This window comes from Leopardus geoffroyi, chromosome C2 (assembly GCF_018350155.1).
Source record: "Leopardus geoffroyi isolate Oge1 chromosome C2, O.geoffroyi_Oge1_pat1.0, whole genome shotgun sequence".
Taxonomy (NCBI): domain Eukaryota; kingdom Metazoa; phylum Chordata; class Mammalia; order Carnivora; family Felidae; genus Leopardus; species Leopardus geoffroyi.
The window spans coordinates 65,172,763-65,189,372 of NC_059333.1; the positions used below are offsets into that span (position 1 = coordinate 65,172,763).

The following is a 16,610-nucleotide window of genomic DNA, read 5'->3' on the forward strand; positions in this document are numbered from 1 at the left end:
CAATCCTAATTCAAATCCCTGTAGGCTTTTTGTAGCTACTGAAAAACTAATTCTAGCAGACATGGAAAGGCAAAAAACGAGAATAGCCAAAATAATATTGAAAAATAAGAACAAATGTGCAGAATTCACACTATCTGATTTCAAAACTTGCTATAGAGTTATAGTAATCAAGACACTGTGGTACTAGCATAAGGACAGAACACCAGATAAATGGCACAGGACTTAGAGTTCTGAAATAAACATTTATACATATATTTTTTAATATGAAATTTATTGTCAAATTGGTTTCCATACAACACTCAGTGCTCATCCCAACAGGTGCCCTCCTCAATGCCCATCACCCATCTCCCTTCCCTCCCACCCCCTATCAACCCTCAGTTTATTCTCAGTTTTTAAGAATCTCTTATGGTTTGGTTCCCTCCCTTTTTTTTTCCTTCCCCTCCCCCATGGTCTTCTGTTTATATTTATAGTAAAATGCTTTCAACAAAAGTATAAGACAATTAAATGGAGGAAAATAGTCTTTTCAATAAACAGTGTTGGAACAATTAGACATTAATATGCAAAAAATTAACTCAGACCCTTACCTCACAGGATACACAAAAATCAACTCAAAGTGTATCACAGACCTAAACATAACAGCTAAAACTATAAAACTTCTAGAAATAAACATAGAAGAAAATCTTTGTGACTGTGGGTTAGTCAAAGAGGTCTTAGATATGTCACGAGTACCATAAATCATAAAAGAAAACAATTAAAAAGTTGGATTTTGTTAAAATTTTAAAAACTATTGTACTTCAAAACATTTAATTAGGAAAATAAAAAGCCAAGGTACAGACTGGGAAAAAAATATCTGTAATTCACATATCTGATAAAGGACTCTAATATATAATATATATGGAACTATTACAACTCAATAATGAAAAGACAAACAACCTAATATTAAAATGCATAAAATACTTTAATAAACATTTATTTCAAAAAGTAATAAGCACATGGAAAGATGCTCAACATTATTACTCATTAGGAAACTGCATATTAAAACCACTGGAATGGCTATCATCAAGACAAAACCAAGAGCTTACAAGAATGTAGAGAAACTACAATCCTCATTCATTGCTGGTGGGAATGTAACATAGAACAGTCACTTGGGAAAATAGTTTCAGTTTCTTAAAATGTTTACCATAAACTTACCATACAACCCAGCAATTCCACCCCAGTAATCTACCCAAGTGAAAAACATATGTCACACAAAGACCATGTATGTTCATGGTAGCATTACTAATATCACATCGCCAAATATCTTATCAACTGATTGGTGGACAAAATGTGGTATATCCATACAATGAAATACTACTCACAAGTTACTGACACACCATGGATGAGCTTCTCAAACACATTTTGCTAAGTGGAAGAAGCCATATGCAAAACACTAATATACTGTATGATTCTATTTACATGAAATGTCCAGAAAAGGCAAATCTATAAGGACAAGAAGCAAATCAGTTGTTGCATGGGGCTAGAGAGGAGGGATGAGGGATTGATGCAAATAGGTTATATGCAACTTTCTAGAGTGATGGAAAACTTCCAAAACTGGATTGTTATGACGGTTGTACAACTCTATAAATTTCCAAAAAATAAATGAATTTTATACTTCAAGTGTGTGAATTTTGTGGAATATATATTCTATCTCAATAACTGTTAAAATTAAAAGAAGAAAATAGTGATCTATCAGAATCAAATCCTGGGAAGTGAAAATCAACTTTTATCTCTTCTAAAAAGAATGCCTGTCCCCTTGGGACTATAGAACAGTACAGGGCTAACAGGAGATTAAAACAGGCCAGGGAGATCCAAGAGAGAAGCTATTCTAATCACAAAAAATACATTAAGACCATGGCAGTATCTCAAACTGTTTTACTTTGAAGTGATATTATCTCAATTCTCCAAAGAAAGTAACACAATAACATATCGCTATGATTACAAATCATTTAAAAAAAATAAATCTACATAACACCTTCCTTCTATAGAACTTCATGTTCTTCACATAGAGTCTGATGATGTTCTCAGGAGTTAAATTTGCAGGATAAAATGTTTCAAAAAATAAGCCATCTGTGATAGGATACAAAGCAGTTTATAACATCAGGAAAAGCCTCTAAGTAAAATATTAGGGAAAGTCTCTCAGTTTTAAAAAGGAAAACTGAAAGAAACTCAAGTGTTAAGTGTCAAGGCCAACAAGGAAGGTTGATCATGGAACACCAATGAACAGGGGAATAAGCTACCTTCTAAGGTAGAAGCGGGTTAAGGCAATATAGTTGTTACATGGTTTTAGAGTAAGTGTAGAAGCCAAACTAGCAACAAAACCTTCATCCTTTCTTTCCCCAGGTAATCCTCCAAGAAGTGAAGGGAATGTGTCCCCTTTAAACAATACAGGATAATGTGTACCTTCCACTCTCAATTCATGAATTCCAAGATGAACTCACACAATCTTTCATACACATTTTAAAAAGAAAAAAAAATGGCCAACATAAACTAAGAATGAAAGAGAAAGGTGTTGACGGAGGAAACTACCAAAATAGGTTAGGAGCTGAGTAAAGGAAGAGTAAATCCATAGGACAGGATGGGAGCTGAGGGGACGGGAGCAGGTCCACTAGCAGAGACAAGCCGCTGGGTTGGTAGAAGTTATGGAAGACTGACTTCATCTACTTCCCATTTTACAGAAGATTAACTCTGAAATCTCAAGTACAGACACGGCTATAGAAGAAATAAGAGATAAGAGAGAAGAAAAGTATGAGTTTGAAGGTGCAGAGATCTAGTTTGAAATCTGGCAATTTCATCTGCTTAGCTGTGTGGCCCCATGTAAATCACTTCGTCTCTGATTCAGTTGCTCCCTCTGAAAAATAGGGCTAAAAGTTACCATCACATCCTCATCAAAAGGATATGACAATAAGGGCAGTAACAGAGGCTGACAGCTGATGATGACAACCATGACTACTACTACTGCTATTAACATATACTACATACAACACAGACCATAAGCCAAGCCCACATTTAGCACTATTTACAAACACATGTGCATGTGCACACACACGCACACTCATTTAATCCACACCTCAATCCTTTACTTAGTAACCTCCTACTCATCCTTCCTATTAGCTCATGTGTTACTTTTCACAAAAGAGCCTTTCCTGACCCCCCAGTCGAGGTCAGGGTGTCATAGAGCAATGTTCCTTTCATTCTGAACACTATCCAAACTTGTGATCACACTTTCATTAGTATTCATACTTATTACTTAAAATATCTTCACCAGTATACTGGAGGTCCACTGAGAACTCCATTACTTTAAGCACATAATTAAGAACTCAATAAATACATGTTACTGAATGGATCTAATTTAATTCCTTCAGTTTCCATGCAAGAGACCACAGTAGGGTCCAAATAGACAGACTTGCCAAAGGTCTTAAGACTAGGACCTGTGTCTTCTGACTTCCCACAGTATGATGTCTGCTATACCAAACTCTCCCACAGATCACATCTCAGAAAACAAATGATAATGTTATCGCTTGTATTAAGATGAGACTGAAGAGATACTTCCTTACCAATAAAACTGATAACTGAGTGACAGAAACTCAATTTATTTGTAATTATATCTCTTCTACTCTCAGTGTCTTACAGGTAGGAACATTTAACATAAAAAGGCTGTTATGCTCTCTAGCTACCAGAATTCTCTACGGAACAGAAAGTCATCCAAGACCATAAAACATCATATATTAAGACACCAGATACCAGAGCAAGTTTTAAGATAAACTATCCTGAAGGACTTACACAAAGAAAATGGCTGAGAACAGGCTACCTAACTTTTACAACTACACAAAGTATAAACGGGTCAGAAGTGAACGTCTGTAAAGAGACTCTGAGAGACTTCCTTGTTAGAGCTTGGTACACTTCAGTCCCATCCCATGCCCACTCAACAACAGGGCCTAAATTCCTGGAATGTGTCAGGGCCAAGGACATCTGAGAGTTTCCAATGGATCAGAGGTGAACACACAAAGAGCTGGTGCAGGGTGATCTTGGATTCCGTCCTAGCGGGCTGAGGACACTTCACCACAACGAAGCTGGGGGTAGACCTCTGACTTCCTAAAGGGCAGATCACCAGCATTCTAGAAACTACACATAGATTTCTGTATATAAATTGACTTTTCTTGTTTTGCTTTATTTCTAAACTCAGAGTGATCAGAAAAAAACTGTGTAACCTGCTTATGTTTTCATGTAGGAAAAGAAGAACTGGATCTTGAATAAATATAAAGAGATCGGGATGATAAAGTTGCTTTGGAACGGTCTCAGAATTCCTATTTAACATACGGACTAAACTGAGTACAACCGAAAATTTCTTAGAAAGAGTAAAAATAAGAAGGAGGGAAACGGGTATTTTTTCACATTTTAAATGATTAATTTTTTTCTATCTTATTAAAAAAACAACTAAAAACCCCATTTCCTTTTAGAGTGTATTTCCATGTTTGAAATTCTAGGCAGGAATTTAAACTTTAATGCTAACTATTAGATTAAAAATTCATTTAAAATACCTTACAATTTGCAATATTTACATGAGAAATGTATAATTTAAGAGCTGTTTTGGCAGCATTTTGCAGGCTTGAATCTTTTCTTAGTACTTTCACCCAAGAAAAATTAAGTCAACTCATGAATTCTGAATGACTCTAAGCAATTAAATAAGAAAGACATAAAGCACATGGCCCCATTTCCTCTGAGGAGTTGAAATCATAAATAACAGTTGTCTATACTCTTTCTTTAGGCCCCTCTCAAGATTTAAAACCGAGAGAAATGCACATTTCTCTCAGACCAAGAATCACACATTAGAGGAAAAGAAACTGGCAGCAAAAAATCCTTAGAAGTCTTAAGAGGGATCATCCACACCACATAGCAGCCAAGGGATAGACAAAGGATATTTCACAGTGATCTGCAGACTCCGAGAACATGAAATGTCACCTGCAACACCCATCAGAGCCAGAACACCTGAAGTTCAGGAGGAGGACTGGCCAGAGCAATCCTACTGAGATTTCAAAACAGAGTATTCACTGATATCTGGGGAGCATGTACGCATGTTTCAGGATCAGCCCAAAGGCCAGAACACTTCCCCCTGGGAATATAGTCAACAAAGCATCAAAAGGATCGGATGGTATTTGGGAGGACAATGTTGTCCAGTCACCCAAAATATTAATATCAGCAGTCACAAAGTGCTAATTGTGACTTATATGATTCCCCTACAATTTCATAAGTGCTGTTTCTTACATTTAAAAAGACATAATATAAAATTCATTTAACCTATGCAAATTCAGTTCTGTCGTTCCATGAGACTGAAGTAAATTCCAAAAAAAATAAAAATTCCATATTCTATGTTTTCTGAAGGAAACGTTGGAATAGCTTAAGTCCCTAATATTGTAGTGGTTTTTAAAACAAATCACTTTCTCCTCATACTGTACCCAAATTTTCATTAATCTACCATTATAATTATTATGATTTTTAAACTGTCATCTGAACTAAAAAAAAATCATGTTTACATTAGTTGACATTAAATTATATTTTGCCCATCAACACAGTACTAAACTAAATGAAGAATAAATATCTGGTTAATTTGATCAATGTAGATGGCTTCATTATGCACTGGTCATCTATATTAATAAATCTATAGGATCACTGGCAAATATCTGCTTCATTTGATGCCATATCAAACAATATACTTTACTGTTGGTACACAAAAGCAAGCTACTATAAACTCACATATCCTTATCTTCTGGCTAAAGCACTGAATACTCCTACAGAGTCCATGACTCACAGTATTACCGTATTATATTTCTATGGTTTTACGGTTCCCTTCAGGTACTATTACAGTGCCTTGTCATTACCGTCTCCTTTTCAACCACAAACATTCCTTGGGGACCATACTAAGGGCAAATAGCATGCCAGGAGATCTGGGTATTGAAATGATTTCCTCAGAGCAGACCCAGAGATGAGACAGAGGGAGCCCAAAACCCTGTACTGAACCAATGCTCATGGTCTACACTATCACTCTTCAAATAATCAAAAAGTATATACATCTGCATCTATTAGGTGAGTGACATTTCCTCAACAAGAGCTCCTAACACTTGATCAGAATCCTCTACAGCAAGTCTCCCACTATTATTGCCCTCTCCTGACTTTATAAATGGCTTTGGGAATAGGTATCCTATTCCACTAGCAATTCTCTTTACAGGGATGACCACAGCCCAGCAAGGTGACAGACCATTTACATACATATTTTGTTTGGCCTATATTATATGACTCCAAGTTTTTAAATACTTTGAATCACTTACAATTAAATAACACAAAACTCTACATTACCAACTTACCTTGAAAAACTGTAAAAGTCAGTAACATTGGGCCTGCAATTTCACACAATTGATCACTGCTGCCTGTTAGACAAAGCATGAGCTCTCCACATTGTCACAATCCCCATCACCCTTATTACTCTACAATATGATCCACTTTACTCAGTCAGGATACCTGCCTGACTCTTGTGGGCATTTGTGTCTGCAATCCTTTCTGTAAAACTAAGTGAGTAATGTGATTATAACTAACTGTTTACAGAAGCAAGCCATAAAAGCAGAACCAGATTTTGCAATGTTATGATGGGACATGATGCTATGACAGCTACCATAGCCACAATTCCCTTCAGGGAAAGCAGAATGAGACAATTCCTTACACACAGGTTACCATGGTTTGTGACACAGGATCTCATTCACATCCTGACGACAAGTGATTGTACCAGGAATGGGCACCTGACCAAAACAGTCACCTATAGACTGGACAGTTGTTTGTGAGGTAACTGTCATGAGATCCTGTCCAAAGATACTGCCAAATACAATGGTGCCTGGCAAATCAAGGAGGACCTTCCTTTTTGGTGGAGAGCTTGAAAAAGTAGCAGTATGTGAAGAGAGAAGAGCTAGGTCACTGAAGTAGGAATAAAAGGGACATTAAATAATGATGAAGGCATCAATTCATCGAGGACATAATAGTCCTGTGTATGTACCTAACAACAGGGCTTCAGAGTACATGAAGCAAAAACCGATAGAACTGAAAGGAGAAAAATAATACCAATCATAGTTGAGAGATTGGAACACTCTTCTGTCATTAACAATAACATAGAAGAAATTCATAGAATAGATAAAAATCAGTAAAATACAGAAGACCTAAACAATACTACCAATGAATTTATCATAACTGAGTTTTTTAAGACACTCTACTCAACATCATAGAATACACATTATTTTCTAGCAAACATGGAACATCCACCGAGACAGACAATAGTCTGAGCTACAAAATAAATTTTAACAAATTTTAAAGAATTAAAATCATACAAAGAATGTGAATAAAATTAGAATTCAATAAAAACTTAGAAAATAATCAAAGATTCATGAAAACCTACTACTAATACTTCACTTCAAAGGTGAAATTACAAGGAAAATAAGAAAATATTTTCAATTGCATGAAAATGAACATAGAACATTTCAAAATTTATGAGAAACAAAGACCACTTAGAGAAAAATTAATAGCATCTAAATGCTCATATAAAAAGAAGGCTTATAATCAATAACTTAAGCATTCACCTTAAGAAAGTAAAAAGCAAATTAAACTAAACCAAAAGCAAGTTAAAAGAAGAAAAGTACAAAGAGCAGAATTCAATGAAAATGATAATAGAGTAAATCAATGAAATCAAAAGGTAGTTCTCTGAGAAGGTAATAAAATTGATAAATCTCCAACCAAACTGCTCAAGAATGAGAAAGAGAAAAAACAGCTATGAAAGAGGGGACATAGCCACAGATTCTAGAGACAGTAGAAGAATCATAAAGGGATATTATAAATAACTTAATACTAACATGTTTGGTAACACAGATGAAATTAACAAATTTCTGAAAGAGACAAAGTACCAAAGCTCACACTAACAGACAGAGACAGCATGAAGAGCCCTTTGACCGGTAAAGAAAATTAATTTCATTTGCATTTCAAAATCCTCCCACCAAGATCAGACCCAAATAGCTTCATTGGTGAACTCTGCCAAACATTTAATGAAAAAATAATGCCAATTCTATCTATAAACTCTTCCAGAAAAAAAAAATTCAGTTTATGAAGCTGGCTAACATTAATTACGCTGATACCAAAATCCAACAAAGACAATACATGCAGAGAAAATTACAGACTAACATCCCTTCTAAACATAGACATAAAAGTCCTTAAAATATTAGCAAATTGAATCCAGCAATATACAGAAAGAATAATTAATCATGACAAAAGTGATGTTTACCCCAGGAACACAAAGTTCACGCAATATTTGAAATCAATATAACTTACCATGTCAATATACTAAAAAAGAAAACTATATAATTTTTTGATAGGTACAGAAAAAGGTGACAAAAGTCAGTGTCTATGCATTATAAAATATTCATTATAAAAACTCTCTTCAAACAAGGAATAAAAGGAACTTCCACAAACTGGTAAAAAGTATCTACAAAAAAAACCAAACCAAAACAAAACAGCTAACATCATATTAATGATTTAAAAAAAAAAAAAACTTTTATAAATGGCTAAAGTTGTTTTCTTCTTAAGATCAGAAACAAGATAAGAATGTCTGATCTCGCCAGGTCTGTTCAACACAGAGGTCCTAGCCATTGCACTAAGGCAAGGATAAGGAGAAAAAGGCATATAGATTGGAAAGAAACAATGTAAAATTGTATTTATGTGTAGATAACACAATCATCTACATTAAAAATTCTAATAAATCTACAAAAAAGCAACAAATTTTAATTAATTAGTTTAACAAGGTTGCAAAAACCAAGGTTGATATACAAATACCAACTACATTTTTAGACAGTAGCAATGAAATTTTGGAAATTAAAATTGTAAAAATAATACCACTTGTAATAGCATCAAAAAGATAAAACCCTTGCGGATAACTTTAATGAAATATCTGTAAGATCTATACAATGAAAATAACAAAGCTTTGCTGAGAGAAATTAAAGGACCTAAATAAATGAAGAGATAAACCACGGCCATTAATCAAACCTTATACTGCTGTCAAGTCTCCCTGAAGTCATCTACTAATATAATAAAATTCTAATCAATATTCCAGTAAGCTATTTTGTAGAAAGTGTCAAACTGTTTCTAAAATATACATGTAAAAGCAAAGATCAAAATAGCCAAATTTTGAAAAGGAAAAAAAAGTTTGAGGACTTGCTGTACCTGATTTTAAAACATTCAATAAAGCTAAGGTGATCAAGATAGCATTGGGTTGTCATAAGGACAGACTTATAGAGAGTCCAGAAATAGAACCACATGTATGTGGCCATTTTATTTCCAATAAAGATGTCAAGTGGGAAAGAATACGCTTTTCAAAATATAGTGCTAGAAAATTGGACTTCCAGATACAAAAATATTAGATTTACCTTTACCTTACACCTTTATAAGGTTAACCCGAAATGGATTGAAGAGTTAAATATAAGAGTAAAAACATAAAATTTCTGGAAGGAAACATGAAAGAAAGTCTTAATGACTCTGAATTAGGAAAATACTTCTTTGGATACAAAATGCATGAATTATTAACCTATCAAACTCAACACCCAAAAAATAAATAATCCAGTGAAGAAATGGGCAAAAGACATGAATAGACACTTCTCCAAAGAAGACATCCAGATGGCCAACCGACACATGAGAAAATGCTCAACATCACTCATCACCAGGGAAATACAAATCAAAACCACAATGAGATACAACCTCACACCTGTCAGAATGGCTAACATTAACAGCTCAGGCAACAAGAGATGTTGGTAAGGATGTGGATAAAGAGGATCTCTTTTGCATTGTTGGTGGCAATGCAAGCTGGTACAGCCACTCTGGAAAACAGTATGGAGGTTCCTCAAAAAACTAAAAATAGAACTACCCTGTGACCCAGCAATTGCACTACTAGGCATTTATCCGAGGGACACAGATGTGCTGTTTCGAAGGGATACATGCACCCCCATGTTTATAGCAGCACTAACAACAATAGCCAAAGTATGGAAAGAGCCCAAATGTCCATCGATGGATGAATGGATAAAGAAGATGTGGTATACGCGCGCGCGCGCGCACACACACACACACACACACACACACACACACACACACTGGAGTATTACTCAGCAATCAAAAAGAATGAAATCTTGCCATTTGCAACTACATGGAAGAACTGGAGGGTATTATGCTAAGTGAAATTAGAGAAAGACTAACATACGACTCCACTCATATGAGGACTTTAAGAGACAAAACAGATGAACATAATGGAAGAGAAACAAAAATAAAAACAGGGAGGGGGACAAAACAGAAGAGACTCATAAATATGGAGAACTGACGGGGCGCCTGGGTGGCGCAGTCGGTTAAGCGTCCGACTTCAGCCAGGTCACGATCTCGCGGTCTGTGAGTTCGAGCCCCGCATCAGGCTCGGGGCTGATGGCTCAGAGCCTGGAGCCTGTTTCCGATTCTGTGTCTCCCTCTCTCTCTGCCCCTCCCCCGTTCATGCTCTGTCTCTCTCTGTCCCAAAAATAAATAAACGTTGAAAAAAAAATAAATAAATAAAAATAAAATAAATAAATAAATAAATAAATATGGAGAACTGAGGGTTATGGAGGGGTTGTGGGAAGGGGGATGGGCTAAATGGGTAAGGGGTACTAAGGAATCTATTCCTGAAATCATTGTTGCACTATAAACTAATTTGGATGTAAATTTAAAAAAATAAAAAATAAAACAAGTTAATAAAAATAATAATAAATTAGACTTTCAAAATTAATAATTTCTTGTTTTCAAAAAACATTATTAAAAAATAAAAATACCAGCCATATTTTGGTAGAAATTACTTTCAAAACACATCAAAGACTTGTATTTATAATACAGAAACAGATCTTACCATTCAGTAAGAGCCCAATTTTTTAAATGCACCAGAGAAAACATACAAATGGGTAATAACATGAAACAAATTTCAACTTCATTAGTCAACAGGGAAATTAAAATCACAAGGCGGTATCTCTACAATGAGTTAAACTGACTGACAATACCAAGTGTGGACAAGAATGCAGAGTAACTCGAACTTTCATACCTTTCTGGAGGACTGCAAAGTGGTACATATATTTGGGGATATTTTCACAGTTTCTAACTAAGTTAAATATGCACTTAACCATACTATCCAACAATTCCAGTCCTAAGTATTCATCTAAGAGATGCAAAAACACCGAAACACCTATGTGCAAAATTTTCACAGCATCTTTATCCACAAGGTAAAAAACTGGAAACTCAAATGTCCATCAACTTACAGATGGATAAAAAACTTGTGAGAAACAAGAGAACACGCTACTGATGCATGCAATATAAATATCAGAGCCATTATGCTAAGTAAAAGAACCCAGAAACAAAAGACTATATATAATATGTACCCACTTTTTTTTTAATTCTGTATAATGGAAAAAATAAAAGTATAGGAACAGAACACACCAGTGGTTGCCTGGGGCTAGAGCTAAGGCGGAGAGGGGAAAAGGCATGGAGAATGACCGCATGGGGCATGAATGGACACTTTGAGGGTGACAGAAATTTTCTACATCACAATTGTGCTGGCTATTAGAAGACTGCAAACACTGGTCAAAACTCAACAAACTGTGCACCTAAAAGGGGGGGATTTTGTTGTATGTAAATTGTACCCCAACCAATCTTCTTTAATTAAAAAAAAAGAGGATTGTTGGGGAGCTCTCAGAACCACCAAAATGGCTAAAGAAACAAGCTCAAGGATTAAACTTCTTTTTTTTTTTTTTTTACTTTTTTTTTTATATATATATATATGAAATTTATTGTCAAATTGGTTTCCATACAACACCCAGTGCTCATCCCAAAAGGTGCCCTCCTCAATACCCATCACCCACCCTCCCCTCCCTCCCACCCCCCATCAACCCTCAGTTTGTTCTCAGTTTTTAAGAGTCTCTTATGCTTTGGCTCTCTCCCACTCTAACCTCTTTTTTTTTTTTTTTCCTTCCCCTCCCCCATGGGTTTCTGTTAAGTCAAGGATTAAACCTCTAGGAAAATATCCAAAACTGTGCTGTACAACTGGCTTGAGAGAACACTGCTACAGCTGTCCCTGTCACCAACCCTAAATGCCAGGACTCTACTGCAATGACTAATGGTATCAGTTCTCTGTCTGGCACTCCACCCGACAACACTATGGACCACCAAAGCCATCCTCTTCTGCAGTTATCCATGCTCAGCACAGAGGTCGTTTCTCACTCTGCTCTCTTCCAAATCGTGGTCTCACCCATGTGCATCTGACTGGAGAGCCAAAGGCCAAGCTACACAAGAAGCTGGAAATTTGAGTTCACACGTCTAACAGTGGGAAGTGGACTCATAATGTGGGAATTTCTCCAAATACAGAAATACTATTCAAAATAGGATGGCCAGACGTTAACAGGACAAATGTTGACTACAGCAAGCAGCAAGTGGAAACATTAAAAGCTGTTTCATTCCTTCTTCTCCCCTTCCCCTTCTAAGCCTGTCTTTGTCAAGTCCTCTCTAGTTCCTAACTTCACAGCCTTGTGCAAGGTGGAAAGCTGAAACTACTGAAGACAACAGGCTTCCTGTCTCTGTAGTGAAAGCCTGTGCTCACTGAGGAAACTATCCTGAGGGAGAGGAGCTGGGAGGGCCCCGCTTTAAGCTTGCGAAAGGAGAAGAAGGGCTCCTGGGAAGGGCATGGAAGCTGGCCAAGTTCCTGCAGAAGAGGGGACCCCTGCTCTACTTTCCTCAGAGGCCAAGGGAAATAGTAGTGCTTCAAAGGGGATGGCTGCTCTGGACACTGGGGCCCTGTCATTCCAAGACTCCTTCTGCTCCGTGAGGCAGGGAAGCTGCAGAGCAAGACTTCAAAGGACCCTGCAGGTTCAAACATGGGGAATGCGGTAGTTACTCCATGGAAGACCAGAGGGGTCCCCCAGTGTTTGGGTTCTGTAAGAGACCTACCTGTGGGGAGCCCCAGTAGTAACTGATATTAAATTTCCTGCTACAGGGGTAAAAAGAGACTCTCAGATTTGTATTCAACTCGATTTAAAGAAAACAGATGAACAGACATACTTTGTAAACCTTTGTGGGTCCTAGGAATGAGAAGTGTAATTTTAAAATGAATATTAATGCCCCAAAGGTTATATGAAGGACTTAAAAAAAAATCTCTGGGCTTTCGAATTCCAGAAATCCCTGTTTAGAGACAGGGCAAGGCATGGGGACAGAAAATGGACAGTCTACGAGCTATTTTTTCAGTGTTTCAGGATTGCCTTTTATTACAGGAATAACCCTCTGGCCAAATTTGAACTTGCCAGTGACTAGCTGCTTTCAGAAGGAAAAAAAATCAAAATTCCTTGCTGTTTAGTTTTCTAAAGAACTTCTGAACATCTAGGTTTTAAACCTGGACAATGACTAGGGTAGGAAGAATGTACTTTTCTTCCCGGGCTTAGTTTTGCTTTGTTTTCTAAAGAAATTACAGCGTAATTTAGTTTATATTTTGGTAGGCCTTTCTCACATCATGACACTGTAGCTGAATGCCAGTATCTGTCGGGTTAGCAGACTGAAGATTTATATTGGGAAATACTAACTAGAGTTTCCAGATGGCAAAAGGCCAAATAAATGGCCTTTACTGTTAAATACAGCCATGTACTCTCAACTTCACCACCTGGTTGAACACAGCCCCACTCGGCTCTAATGAGCAAGTGCCAGTTGTTTAATGAAGCATTCATGTGATAAAAGAGGCTAAATCAACAAGTAGAGTTATTTATGAATAAATAAAGCCATCTGAAACCACCAGGAAGGATGTTATATTCCGAAACTAATTAAATTCTTTTTTTAAAAAATGGCTCCACTGAAATATGTTATTCTCATTCGCCAGTAATACTGCCTCCTTCCAAACTAAACACCATTTTTTTAAATTTTCTTGATCTAGTGGATTTGTTTGTGTTAGTACCAGTTTAATTTTTAACAGTTTAAAGCACTGAAATATGTAAATAGGATCAAAAGAATGAAAAGACAACTTCCTGAATGGGAGAAAATATTTGTAAATCATGTAATTGATAAGGGGCTAACATCCAAAATACATAATGAACTCATACTACTCACCAGCAAAAGCACAAACAGTCCAATTAAGAAATGGGCATAATGGGGCGCCTGGGTGGCGCAGTCGGTTAAGCGCCCGACTTCAGCCAGGTCCCGATCTCGCGGTCCGTGAGTTCGAGCCCCGCGTCAGGCTCTGGGCTGATGGCTCAGAGCCTGGAGCCTGTTTCCGATTCTGTGTCTCCCTCTCTCTCTGCCCCTCCCCCGTTCATGCTCTGTCTCTCTCTGTCCCAAAAATAAATAAACATTGAAAAAAAAAAAATTAAAAAAAAAAAAAAAAAAGAAATGGGCATAAGATCTGAATAGACATTTTTCCAAAGAAGACATACAGAAGACCAATAGGTACCTGAAAAGATACTCAACATCACTCATACCGGGAAATGCAAATCAAAACTACAATGAGGTATCACCTCACATCTGTTAGAATGACTATCATCAAAAAGGCAAATAATAAGTGTTGGCAAAGATGTGGGGGGGGGGGGGGAAGGAAACCCTTGTGCACTGCTAGTGGGAATGTAAACTGCTTCAGCCACTATGGAAACCAGTAAGAACGTTCCTCAAAAAATTAGAAATGATCCAGCAATTTCATTTCTGGGTATCTACCCAAAGAAAATGAAAACACTAATTTGAAAAGATACATATACCACTCCCGCCATGTTCACAGCAGAATTATTTGTAAGCACCAAGACATGAAAACAATCTAAATGTCCATAGATGGATGAATGAATGGATAAAGAAAAAGCGGTGTGGTACGGGGGGGGGGGGGGGGGGGGGGGGGGGGGGGGGGGGGGGCGGGGGGGAATATTATTTGGCCATAAAAAAATGAAATCTTGCCCTTTGGACAACATGGATGGACCCTGAGAGCATTATGCTAAGTGAAATAAGTCAGAGAGAAAAAGATAAATACCATATGAGCTCAGTTATGGAATATAAAAAGAAACAAATTGAGCCCATGGGTATAAAGAACAGCCTGGTGATTGCCTGAGGCAGTAAGGGTAAGAGGGGAGTACGTAGGCAAAATGGGTGAAGGGAGGGCAGAAGGTTCAAATTTCCAGTTACAAAATGAATGTCATGTGGATGTCATGTACAGCATGGAGACTATAGTTAATGATATTGGACTGTATATTTGAAACCAGGAGAGTGAATCTGGAAAGTTCTCATCATCTGAAAAAAAATTTTATAACTATATGTGGTGAGAGATGTTCACTGGATTTACCATGGTGATCATTTCACAATATACAAATATCCAACCATTACCTTGTACACCTGAAACTAACATAATGTGATGTCAACTACACGTCAATTTAAAAAATGTGGAAATAGGGAGTTTATTATCTATCCTGTTAGAAGCTTGTACTAATCTGAGAATGCAGAGAGAGGTAATACGGCCTCATAATTATTCACTGACACAATGCATCCGAGTACTTTTCATGACCTTCCTTGCAGGCTCTGCTTACTCTGGCCTCTGCCTCTCTCTCCAGTCAGTCTTAACAGTACTTCCTCAGGGCGCCTGGGTGGCGCAGTCGGTTAAGCGTCCGACTTCAGCCAGGTCACGATCTCGCGGTCCATGAGTTCGAGCCCCGCATCAGGCTCTGAGCTGATGGCTCGGAGCCTGGAGCCTGTTTCCGATTCTGTGTCTCCCTCTCTCTCTCTGCCCCTCCCCCGTTCATGCTCTGTCTCTCTCTGTCCCAAAAATAAATAAACGTTGAAAAAAAAAAAAAAAGAAACAGTACTTCCTCTCACAGTGGACTTTTCTCAGGTCCAGGAATACACTAGGCTCTCCTGGATTGGTATGGTCTATTTCCCTAGCTTGAAACAGTCTCGTCTGTTTGTCTGTCTGTCTCTCTCCCTGCCCCCACCCTCTCTCTCTCTCTCTCTCTCTCTCACACACACACACACACACACACACACCTTTCTAATTCCTACCTATCCATCAGATTTCAAAATTTCTCTCATCCAGAACAGGTTACATTTCTCCTTTAAGTGCCTTCACAGCACCATATACTTCCTTTAAACTTCAAGAAGTCTTTCTCAGTACCAGATTCTAAGTAGAAGCTATATGCCCAGGTCCTAGTACACAATGACCATAATACAGTAAATGTCCAATATGTATTTGATAATAGTCATCAATAATTGATCAAAAATCAAGAATATGCCAAATACACTTCTAAGCACTTTTATTTTTGCTAGGTAACAAACATGACTGGAAGGTGATATGATTATTAATCATATTTTATACATAAGGACACCAAGGCCCAGAGGTGTTAAAAAAATTTTTTCCCACGTAAAGTTGAGATTCAAACCTGTGTCCAGCAGGACTCCATGGCATTCCTAACCTCTATACCATACACCCTCCTAATAATACTGGAAAGGGCACAGGATCTAGAATCCAGGGGCCACTACTTACT

The 16,610-nt window shown here is 37.3% G+C and overlaps 1 protein-coding gene across 1 annotated transcript in view; it reads right to left on the reverse strand.

Annotated features, from left to right (window-relative positions):
- The window catches only part of IGSF11 (immunoglobulin superfamily member 11), a 129,969-nt gene that overhangs the window by 27,441 nt on the left and 85,918 nt on the right, over window positions 1–16,610 (reverse strand). The window lies entirely within an intron of this gene.